Source organism: Bos taurus, chromosome X, assembly GCF_002263795.3.
Source record: "Bos taurus isolate L1 Dominette 01449 registration number 42190680 breed Hereford chromosome X, ARS-UCD2.0, whole genome shotgun sequence".
NCBI classification, from domain to species: Eukaryota; Metazoa; Chordata; class Mammalia; order Artiodactyla; family Bovidae; genus Bos; species Bos taurus.
Genome location: NC_037357.1, coordinates 759,352 through 772,421, shown reverse-complemented (window position 1 = coordinate 772,421; position 13,070 = coordinate 759,352). Strand labels below are relative to the sequence as shown.

General features: G+C 38.6%; 1 long non-coding RNA gene and 1 other non-coding gene across 4 annotated transcripts in view; both read right to left on the bottom strand.

Annotated features, from left to right (window-relative positions):
- LOC132344359 (uncharacterized) overlaps positions 1 to 13,070 on the bottom strand; it is a 384,332-nt gene that overhangs the window by 39,684 nt on the left and 331,578 nt on the right. The gene's annotated exons all lie outside the window — the stretch shown is intronic.
- Positions 8,119 to 8,190, bottom strand: TRNAG-GCC (transfer RNA glycine (anticodon GCC)). Its single transcript has one exon. It is a non-coding gene; the product is annotated as a tRNA-Gly (tRNA).

The window sequence follows — 13,070 nt, the reverse complement described above, 5'->3', positions numbered from 1 at the left end:
AGGAATGGAAGATCATGAATTTGGTTTTTGATATGTTGACTCTGAGATGCCTATTGTAGATCCAAGTGGAGGCCTTGAGTAGGCCATTGGATATATTTGGGGTTGGAGTTTTGTGGAGAGATCTGGGACTGAGATAAACTTAGAAGCTAGCAAAAGATAAATGAAATTTAAAGCTATGATGAGGGATTAGATCACCAATAAAGTGAGAATAGAGGAGATAAAAGATATGAGGACAGAGCCACTGAAAAGTAGAGTATCACTTCAATGTTGAGAGACAGGATAGATGGGAAAGAACCAATAAGAAAAATGAAGTAGAAGCAACTTTTACAGGGAAATAATATCAGAAAAGGGTGGTGTTCTGGAAGCCCATGTAAAGAGTATTCCAAGGAAAGGTAGTGATCAGCTGATCGATGCTGCTGATAGCCAAGTGAGATGAATGATAAAAAAATGGCTATTGCTTTTCAACTGTGGAGGTCATTAGCATTCTGACGAGAATAATTTCAGTTCATGGTAGCAACAAAAACCTGATTAGAGTTGGTTTATAAGAGGAGGAGACCAAAAGAAATGGAAATAATGAATATTGGCAACTCTTTCCAAGACTGGAACTGACTCACTGGAAAAGATCCTGATGCTGGGAAAGATTGAAGGCAAAAGGTGAAGGGGATGCCAGGGAGGAGACGGTTGGATGGCATCACCAACTCAACAGACATGAGTTTGAGCAAACTCTGGGAGATAGTAGAGAACAGAGGAGCCTGGTGTTCTGCAGTCCGTGGGGTGACAAAGAGTCAGACATAACTTAGGACTGAATGACAACAACAACAACAACAACATATACCTTGCTGTGCTTAGTCACTCAGTCGTGTTCAACTCTTTGCAATCCCATGGACTGGAGCCCGCCAGGCTCCTCTGTCCATGAGATTCTCTAGGCAGGAATACTGGAGTGGGTTGCCACTTTCTTCTCCAAGGGTTCTTTTCAACCCAGGGCTCAAACCCAGGTCTCCCACATTGCAGGCAGATTCTTTACCATCTGAGCCACCGGGGATACCTTGAGAAACTACTATTAAAAAGCTACACTTATTTTGGAGAAATGTCTATTTAGTTCTTTGGCCCATTTTTTGATTGGGTCGTTTATTTTTCTGGAGTTGAGCTGTAGGAGTTGCTTGTATATTTTTGAGATTAGTTGTTTGTCGGTTGCTTCATTTGCTATTATTTTCTCCCATTCTGAAGGCTGCCTTTTCACCTTGCTAATAGTTTCCTTTGATGTGCAGAAGCTTTTAAGGTTAATTAGGTCCCATTTGTTTATTTTTGCTTTTATTTCCAATATTCTGGGAGGTGGGTCATAGAGGATCCTGCTGTGATGTATGTCGGAGAGTGTTTTGCCTATGTTCTCCTCTAGGAGTTTTATAGTTTCTGATCTTATGTTTAGATCTTTAATCCATTTTGAGTTTATTTTTGTGTATGGTGTTAGAAAGTGGTCCAGTTTCATTCTTTTACAAGTGGTTGACCAGATTTCCCAGCACCACTTGTTAAAGAGATTGTCTTTAATCCATTGTATATTCTTGCCTCCTTTGTCAAAGATAAGGTGTCCATATGTGCGTGGATTTATCTCTGGGCTTTCTATTTTATTCCATTGATCAATATTTCTGTCTTTGTGCCAGTACCATACTGTCTTGATAACTGTGGCTTTGTAGTAGAGCCTAAATAGACATTTCTCCAAAAAAGACATACAGATGGCTAACAAACACATGAAAAGATGCTCAACATCACTCATTATCAGAGAAATGCAAATCAAAACCACTATGAGGTACCATTTCACACCAGTCAGAATGGCTGCGATCCAAAAGTCTACAAATAATAAATGCTGGAGAGGGTGTGGAGAAAAGGGAACCCTCTTACACTGTTGGTGGGAATGCAAACTAGTACAGCCACTATGGAGAACAGTGTGGAGATTCCTTAAAAAACTGGAAATAGAACTGCCTTATGATCCAGCAACCCCACTGCTGGGCATACACACTGAGGAAACCAGAAGGGAAAGAGACACGTGTACCCCAATGTTCATCGCAGCACTGTTTATAATAGCCAAGACATGGAAGCAACCTAGATGTCCATCAGCAGATGAATGGATAAGAAAGCTGTGGTACATATACACAATGGAGTATTACTCAGCCATTAAAAAGAATACATTTGAATCAGTTCTAATGAGGTGGATGAAACTGGAGCCTATTATACAGAGTGAAGTAAGCCAGAAGGAAAAACATAAATACAGTATACTAACGCACATATATGGAATTTAGAAAGATGGTAACAATAACCCTGTGTACGAGACAGCAAAAGAGACACTGATGTATAGAACAGTCTTATGGACTCTGTGGGAGAGGGAGAGGGTGGGAAGATTTGGGAGAATGGCAATGAAACATGTAAAATATCATGTAGGAAACGAGTTGCCAGTCCAGGTTCGATGCATGATGCTGGATGCTTGGGGCTGGTGCACTGGGACGGCCCAGAGGGATGGTATGGGGAGGGAGGAGGGAGGAGGGTTCGGGATGGGGAACACATGTATACCTATGGCGGATTCATTTTGATATTTGGCAAAACTAATACAATTATGTAAAGTTTAAAAATAAAATAAAATTGGAATAATTAAAAAAAAAAGCTACACTTATACAAAGATAAAACAATAGATACATCAAAATGGAATTCTAAAAGTGTTGATGCAACACATAGGAAGATGGGGGGGTGCAGACAGAGAAATGAAAACAAAGAGAAAAAAACAGAAAATAAAATGGCATATTTAAATCTTATCAAATCAATAATTGCATACATTGTAAAGACTAATGACACCAATTAGAAGACAAAGATTGGTAAAGTGGATTAAAAAAAGAACCAAATTTTATGCTGTTTATGAGAAACTCACTTCAAAGGCAATGTTATATGTGGGTTTAAATGAAAAGGATAGAAAAAGATATCTTACAAACATTAATCAAAGAAGCAAGATTGGTTATAATATCAAGGTAGAGTGTACTTAGGGGGCTTTCCAGATGATGCAGTGGTAAAGAATTCACCTGCCAATGCAGGAGATGCAGGTTTGATCTCTGGGTTGGGAAGATCCCCTGGAGAAAGAAAAGACAACCCACTCCATATTCTTGCCTGAAAAATCCCAAGGACAGAGGATCCTGGTGGGCTACAGTTCATGGGGTCACAAAGAATCAGACACAACTTAGAATGCACACATATGGGCACCAAGTGGCATTAAGTAGTACAAAGATCAGTTGATGTAATAAAGTTGCCTTGAGCAGTTACTCTGCGTTGACCATTGTGCTAAACTGAGAGGCATACAACACTGAATAAGACAAAGGTCCATGCACTCAAGCCCTGTTGTTGTTCAGTCACCCAACTGTGTCCAACTCTCTGTGACTCTATGTACTGCAGCATGCTAGACTTCCCTGTCCCTGACCATCTCCCAAAGTTTGCCCAAGTTCATGTCCATTGCCCTCAAGCCCTAAAGAATTGTAAAGCAGAAAACAGTAGAAAAATCCTAGTAGTTTCCAGTGTCTCTTTGACCTTGTCTCCTACCTTTCTTCACCTTTATCATTTCAATCCATTCCACTGGGATGGCCTGCTCAACTTCTGGGGCTTTGTTGTTTCTTATGGCTATAATTTTCACCCCTCAGATATCTCTGTGGTTCATTCCCTCACCTTTTTTATAGCTTTGCTCAAATATTACCTTACCCAAGAGGCTATCTATAATCAACTGATAGAAAGTAATATCCATCACTCGCTGTCTCTGTACTCTGCTTTTTCTCCACCACATTTAACATTTTATGAAATTTTATTCAGATGCTTGTTTAATTGTTTATTATGTGTCCCCTCCAATGAGAATGTAAACATGAGATAGATACTTTGTCTGTTTTGTTTATTACTGTATCACCAGCATAAGCAACTATGCCTAGCACATAGTAGGAGAACAATGTTTGTTTAATGAATGATCATGCATGGGTGTGCTTAGTCTCTCAGTCATATCTGACTCTTTGAAAACCCATGGATTGTAGCCCACCAGGCTCTTCTGTCCATGGGATTTCTCAGGCAAGAATACTGCAGTGGGTTGCCATTTCCTTCTCCAGGGGAAGGATATTCCTGATCCAGGGATGAAACCCACATCTCCTGTATCTCCTGCATTGCAGGCGGATTCTTTACCCATTGAGCTGATACTGTCAGTTTTTTCTAGGAACTATGCTAGGCAATCTAAACATATGAACTCATTTAATTTAATCTTCACTACAATCCTATGATGTAGGTAGTAGTCTCATTTTTTAGATGAAGAAACGGAAACTCAAGGATTAACTGAGTGTGATAGGCAAAATAATGCCTCCCTTCTGAAGATGTTCATATACTAATCTCTGCCATCTATGAATGTATTATGTTACATGGCAAGGAGGTATTAAGGATTACAGATGGAATTAGGTTGTTAAGCAACCTAATTTTGCCTTTAAATAGGGAGATATCTGGGTGGCTCCAATGTAAATAAGAGGGTCCTTAAAAGTGGAAGAGAGAAGGAGAATAAAAGGTCAAAGTGATATGTGAGAAGGACTCAACTTGCCATTGTTGGCTTTGCAGATGAAGGAAAAGGGCATAAACTAAGAAATATGGGCAGCTGGAAGGGAAATGGCACAGATCCTTCACCGCAGCCTACAGAAAGGAACAAAGCTCCACTCACATCTTAATCTTAGCTCAGGGACTCTGATGTCATACTTCTGTCTCCCAGAACTGTATAACAATATCTTTGTACTGTATTATGCCATGAAAGTGAAAGTAAGTGAAAGTTGCTCAGTCATGTCCAACTGTTTGCAACCACATGGACTAAAATTCTCCAGGCCAGAATACTGGAGGGAGTAGCCATTCCTTTCTCCAGGGGATCTCCCCAACCCAGGGATCGAACCCAGGTCTCCTGCATTGCAGGCAGATTCTTTACCAGCTGAGCCACAAGGGAAGCCCATTAAGCCATTAAATTAGTGGAAATTTGTTACTGCCAGAATAGAAAACAAATACACTAAGTTATGTAAAATCAATTAGTTTGTGAAAAAGACGTATTTTAAACTCATATATTTTACACTCTTTCAGATAGCACAAAATGCTATGAGAGTTCAGTGAAAATAGATCGCTTACAACCAGGGAATGAATATAGATTTCATGATAAAGTTAATATTTGAACTGGGCCAGAGTGGTGGAAACGGATCAATATGATGACAGTACTTTATGAATTAAAAACTGGGAATATGGTAGAGACATTTGAAATAGGCCTATTACAGAAAATCAGGGCTATGCAGCTGCTAAAATCATAATAAAGACTACTTTATAAAAAAAAATTGAACTGGGCCTTGAAGGATTGGTAGGTCTTAAAATGATAAATATATCAAAACAGACCAATGTCCTTTAATCAAGAAATGAATAAACAATTGTTGTATATTCATACAATGAAATACAACCCAGCAATAAAAGAAGAAGCAATTACTGGACTCACAATAATGTATTGTAATGTATTGTAAAGACACTTTTTTGATGGAAAGAAATCAGACAAAACATGGTATACATCATGTGGTTTCAATTATATGAAGTTGGGAGGCCTGGCATGCTGCAATTCAAGGGGTCGCAAAGAGTTGGACACGACTGAGCGACTGAACTGAACTGAACAATAGGCAAAACTAATCTATATTGTTAGAAATCCAGAAGTAGTTTCAGAGTGGGGGGAGGGAACTAATTGCAGAGGGGCACAAAAGAACTTTCTGGAGTGATAAAAATGTTCTTATTTTGTGTGACAGTTATATGGATGTTTAGAATTTTCAAAATGGATAAAGCTAAATACTTAAAATTTCATTTTATTGTATATTAATTATATATTTTAAAATATTTTTCAAAGAAAAAGCATGACCAATAGCTGAGAAGCTAGATATGTGGGTCAAATTTAGGAAATAAAAATTAGTACAGTTGGCTTAAAGAAGTTCTCAATCCCAGGTGCATGTTAGAATCACCTGGAGAGTTTTTACAAATTTACAAATCTCTGAGTCCAGAGATTGCAATTTAATCGGTTTGTCATGAGCCCCAAGCATCAGTAATTTTATAAACTCCCCAGACAGTTCTTACATGAAGTCAGATTTGAGAAGCAGGGGCTGAGAGCATGGATGATGTAAATAGACAAATTGTGAATGTCCTGGGATACATGCTAAGGAGTTTTAGTTTGCTTAGATGGAGATACAGATATACTTAAGCTTTTTAGACAGGAGGGAGCAAATAATTAGAGCTGCCCATTAGGAATATTCTTCTTATACCTGTGTCCTCTGGAGAGTAGACCCAGAGGTGGAGAGTTGAATTAGAAGGCTGGCCCAGTGATCCAGGCAAGAGATAATATGATACAGAAACAAATTGGTCGCTTTGGGAATGAAAGAAGAGCAGATGGATTTTTTTAGCCATTCAGCTAGTGAATTATTCATTTATCTAAAGAGATGGATGAATAGATTAGATAGATGAATACATTCATTTGTGCAGATAATCAACATGAATTTATTGAGTGTTAATCCGTCAGCCTCTAGAAATAAAGTGGAGAAAAAGTCATACCCTGTCCACCTCAGGCTTACATTCTAATGAAAGGCACTAACATTTTAAATGTCAGAGGTATTTTGTTTATATGAGGGAGAGATCAAGAGTGGAAGAGAAAATTTAAGGAAGATTATGGAGGAAAGACTCTCTTCAGATAAAGAAGGGAAAGGAAAAGATATTTATTTTGTTTTGCTTTTACTTGTTTGTGGGGTCTGTGATATATCTAGATAGGAATCACTGCTAGATAATAGAAGATTTGGAGTTAGCTAGAATAGAGACATGGATGTTAGAGTTACCCAAAGCTGTGATGGTGATTAATAATTGTGAAAGTATAAGGAAGGAAGAGGAAAGGAACAAAGACTAAGTCCTCAGGGACACCTACCTCAAAGACTGCAATAGAAAACATCAAATAAAGAGCAATAAGTGGGAGAGTGTAGTGATATGGAAGTCAAGGTAGGGGATTAATGATGTAAAATGCTTGGATGACAATGATTATCTGGGTAATCCTGTTGAATACGAAATTAGGAACTCATTGACAAAGATGCTTCATTAAAATGGGTGGGGGTAGAATTAAGATTAGAAGGAATTGTGTGTGTGCTCAGTTGCTCATTTGTGTCAGACTCTTTGCAACCCCCTGGACTGTAGCCATCCAGGCTCCTCTGTCCACGGGATGGCATGCAGCATCCAAAACCATCCCTCAGCGTGGTACTGCTGAAGGTGAGGCTGGTCCCCATGACCCCCAGAGCCGAGCTTAGCCACTCTGACCTCAGCCTCATCCAGCAGCAGCAGCAACAGCAACAGCAGCGGGAGGAAGCTGAGTAAGAGAGGCTGGAGGTGCCCAGGATATCCTCTACAGCCACTGCTCCAGATGGAGAAGTCTTTAGGCTACCGTAAGAATAAGACTGAAATCCAGAGGCAGGAGGCTTAAGTTAAAAACCTGAGAACACCAGAGAACTCCTGACTCCAGGGAACATTAATCGATAAGAGCTCATCCAAAAGCCTTCATACCTACACTGAAACCAAACACCACACAAGAGCCAATAAGTTCCAGAACAAGACATACCACACAAATTCTCCAGCAACACAGGAACATAGCCCTGAGCTTCAATATACAGGCTGCCCAAAGTCACACCAAACCCACTGACATCTCAAAACTCACTACTGGACACTTCACTGCACTCCAGAGAGAAGAAATCCAGCTCCACCCACCAGAACACCAACACAAGCTTCCCTAACCAGGAATCCTTGACAAGCCACCCGTCCAAACCCACCCACAGTGAGGAAACCCCACAATAAAGAGGAACCACGAACTGCCAGAATACGGAAAGGCCACCCCAAACACAGCACTCTAAACAAGACGAAAAGGCAAAGAAATACTCAGCAGGTAAAGGAACAGGATAAGTGAAGTAGCTCGGTCGTGCCGACTCTTTGCGACCCCATGGACTGCAGCCCACCAATTGCCTCCATCCATGGGATTCTCCAGGCAAAAATACTGGAGACGCTTGCCATTTCCCTCTCCAGGGCATCTTCCCCACCCAGGGATCGAACCCAGGTCTCCTGCATGGCAGGCAGACGCTTTAACCTCTGAGCCACCAGGGAAGCCCCAAAGGAACAGGATAAATGCCCACCAAACCAAACAAAAGAGGAAGAGATAGGGAATCTACCTGAGAAAGAATTCTTAATAATGATAGTGAAAATGATTCAAAATCTTGAAAACAAAATGGAGTTACAGATAAATAGCCTGGAGACAAGGATTGAGAAGATGCAAGAAAGGTTTAACAAGGACATAGAAGAAATAAAAAAGAGTCAATAAATAATGAATAATGCAATAAATGAGATCAAAAACACTCTGGAAGGAAGCAACAGTAGAATAACGGAGGCAGAAGATAGGATAAGTAAGGTAGAAGATAGAATGGTAACAATAAATGAAGCAGAGAGGAAAAAAGAAAAATGAATTAAAAGAAATGAGGACAACCTCAGAGACCTCTGGGACATGTTAAATTCCCCAACATTCAAATCATAGGAGTCCCAGAAGAAGAAGACAAAAAGAAAGGCCATTAGAAAATACTTGAGGAGATAGAGGTTGAAAACTTCCCTAAAATGGGGAAGGAAATAATCACCCAAGTCCAAGAAACCCAGAAAGTCCCAAACAGGATTAACCCAAGGTGAAACACCCCAAGACACATATTAATCAAATTAACAAAGATCAAACACAAAGAACAAATATTAAAAGCAGCAAGGGAAAAACAACAAATAACACACAAGGGGATTCCCATAAGGATAAAAGCTGATCTTTCAATAGAAACTCTTAAAAAAAAAAAAAAGAAACTCTTCAGGCCAGAAGGGAATGGCAGGACATACTTAAAGTGATGAAAGAAAATAACGTACAGCCCAGATTACTATACCCAGCAAGGATCTCATTCAAATATGAAGGAGAAATCAAAAGCTTTACAGACAAGCAAAAGCTGAGAGAATTCAGCACCACCAAACCAGATCTCCAACAAATGCTAAAGGATCTTCTCTAGATAGTAAACACAGAAAGTGTGTATAAACTCGAACACAAAACAACAAAGTAAATGGCAACAGGATCATACTTAGCAATAATTACCTTAAATGGGTTGAATGCCCCAACCAGAAGACAAAGACTGGTTGAATGGATACAAAAACAAGACCCCTATATATGCTATCTACAAGAGACCCACCTCGAAACAAGGGACATATACAGACTGAAAGTGAAGGGCTGGAAAAAGATATTCCACGCAAATAGAGACCAAAAGAAAGCAGGAGTAGCAATACTCATATCAGGTAAAATAGACTTTGAAACAAAGGCTGTGAAAAGAGACAAAGAAGGACACCACATAATGATCAAAGGATCAATCCAAGAAGAAGATATAACAATTCTAAATATATATGCATGAAACATAGGAGCACCACAATATGTAAGGCAAATGCTAACAAGTATGAAAGGGGAAATTAACAATAACACAATATAGTGGGAGACTTTAATACCCCACTCACATCTATGGATAGATTAACTAAGCAGAAAATTAACAAGGAAACACAAACTTTAATTGATACCATAGACCAGTTAGACCTAATTGATATCTATAGGACATTTCACCCCAAAACAATGAATTTCACCTTTTTCCCAAGCACACATGGAAACTTCTCCAGGATAGATCACATCCTGGGCCATAAATCTAGCCTTGGTAAATTCAAAAAAATCGAAATCATTCCAAGTATCTTTTCTGACCACAATGCAATAAGATTAGATGTCAATTACAGGAGAAAAACTATTAAAAATTCCAACATATGGAGGCCGAACAACACGGTGCTGAATAACCAACAAATCACAGAAGAAATCAAAATTTGCATAGAAATGAATGAAAATGAAAACACAACAACCCCAAACCTTATGGAATACTGTAAAAGCAGTGCTAAGGGGAAAGTTCCTAGCAATACAGGCTTACCTCAAGAAACAAGAAAAAAGTCAAATAAATAACCTAACTCTACACCTAAAGCAACTAGAAAAGGAAGAAATGAAGAACCCCAGGGTTAGTAGAAGGAAAGAAATCTTAAAAATTAAGGCAGAAATATATGCAAAAGAAACAAAAGAGACCATAGCAAAAAATCAACAAAGATAAAAGCTGGTTCTTTGAGAAGATAAATAAAATTGACAAACCATTAGCCAGACTCATCAAGAAACAAAGGAAGAAGAAGCAAATCAATAAAATTAGAAATGAAAATGGAGAAATCACAACAAACCACACAGAAATACAAAGGATCATAAGAGACTACTATCAGCAACTACATGCCAATAAAATGGACAACCTGGAAGAAATGGACACATTCTTAGAAAAGTACAACTTTCCAAAACTGAACCATGAAGAAATAGAAAATCTTAACAGACACATCACAAGCACAAAAATCGAAACTGTAATCAGAAATCTTCCAGCAAACAAAAGCCCAGGTCCAGATGGCTTCACAGGTGAATTCTACCAAAGTTTAGAGAAGAGTGAACACCTATCTTACTCAACCTCTTCCAGAAAATTGCAGAGGAAGGTAAACTTCCAAACTCCTTCTATGAGGCCACCATCACCCTAATACCAAAACCAGACAAAGAGGCCACAAAAAAAGAAAACTATAGGCCAATACACTGATGAAAATAGATGCAAAATTCCTTAACAAAATTCTAGCAAACAGAATCCAACAACATATTGAAAAGATCATACATCATGATCAAGTGGGCTTTACCCAGGGATGCAAGGATTCTTCCCTATCCACAAATCAATCAATGTAATACACCACATTAACAAACTGAAAGACAAAATCCATACAATTATCTCAATAGATGCAGAGAAAGCCTTTGACAAAATTCAACATCTATTTATGATAAAAACCCTCCAGAAAGCAGGAATAGAAAGAACATACCTCAACATAATAAAAGGTATATATGACAAACCTACAGTAAATATTATCCACAGTGGTGAAAAATTGAAAGCATTTCCCCTAGTCAGGAACAAGACAAGGGTGTCCACTCTCACCACTACTATTCAACATAGTTTTGAAAGTTTTGGCCACAGAAATCAGAGCAGAAAAAGAAACAAAATGAATCCAGATTGGAAAGGAACAAGGAAACTCTCACTGTTTGCAGATGACATGATCCTCTATACAGAAAACCCTGAAGACTCCACCAGAAAATTACTAGAGCTAATCAATGAATATAGTAAAGTTGCAGGATATAAAATTAACACACACAAATCCCTTGCATTCCTATACACTAACAATGAGAAAACGGAAAGAGAAATTAAGGAGACAATTCCATTCACCATTGCAACGAAAAGAATAAAATACTTAGGAATATATCTACCTAAAGAAACAAAAGATCTATATATAGAAAACTATAAAACACTGGTGAAAGAAATCAAAGAGGACACAAATAGATGGAGAAATATACCGTGTTCATGGATTGGAAGAATCAATATAGTGAAAATGAGTATACTACTCAAAGCAATCTATAGATTCAATGTGATCCCTATCAAGCTACCAACAGTATTTTTCACAGAACTAGAACAAATAATTTCACAATTGGTATGGAAATACAAAAAATCTCGAATAGCCAAAGCAATCTTGAGAAAGAAGAATGGAACTGGAGGAATCAACCTGCCTGAATTCAAGCTATACTACAAAGCCACAGTCATCAAGACAGTATGGTACTGGCACAAAGACAGAAATATAGATCAGTGGAACAAAATAGGAAGCCCAGAGATAAATCCATGCACTTATGGACACCTTATCTTTGACAAAGGAGGCAAGAATATACAATGGAGAAAAGACAATCTCTTTTACAAGTGGTGCTGGGAAAACTGGTCAACCACTTGTAAAAGAATGAAACTAGAATACTTTCTAACACCATACACAAAAATAAACTGAAGATGGATAAAAGATCTAAACATAAGATCAGAAACTATAAAACTCCTAGAGGAGAACATAGGCAAAACACTCTCCGACATAAATCACAGCAGGATCCTCTATGACCCACCTCCCAGAGTAATGGAAATAAAAGAAAAAGTAAACAAATGGGACCTAATTAAACTTAAACGCTTTTTCACAACGAAGGAAACTATAAGCAAGGTGAAAAGACAGCCTTCAGAATGGGAGAAAATAATAGCAAATGAAGCAACAGACAAAGAATTAATCTCAAAAATATACAAGCAACTCCTGCAGCTCAGTTCCGGAAAAATAAACGACCCAATCAAAAAATGGGCCAAAGAATTAAATAGACATTTCTCCAAAGAAGACATACAGATGGCTAACAAACATATGAAAAGATGCTAAACATCACTCATTATCAGAGAAATGCAAATCAAAACCACAATGAGGTACCATTTCACCCTGGTCAGAATGGCTGCTATCCAAAAGTCTACAAACAATACATGCTGGAGAGGGTGTGGAGAAAAGGGAACTCTCTTACACTGTTGGTGGGAATGCAAACTAGTACAGCCACTATGGAGAACAGTGTGGAGATTCCTTAAAAAACTTGAAATAGAACAGCCATATGACCCAGCAGTCCCACTGCTGGGCATCCACACTGAGGAAACCAGAAGGGAAAGAGACACATGTACCCCAATGTTCATCGCAGCACTGTTTATAATAGCCAGGACATGGAAGCAACCTAGATGTCCATCAGCAGATGAATGGATAAGAAAGCAGTGGTACATATACACAATGGAGTATTACTCAGCCATTAAAAATAATACATTTGAATCAGTTCTAATGAGATGGATGAAACTGGAACCTATTATACAGAGTGAAGTAAACCAGAAAGAAAAACACCAATACAGTATATTAACGCATATATATGGAATTTAGAAAGATGGTAACGATAACCCTGTATGCAAGACAGCAAAAGAGACACAGATGTATAGAACAGACTTTTGGACTCTGTGGGAGAGGGTGAGGGTGGGATGATTTGGGAG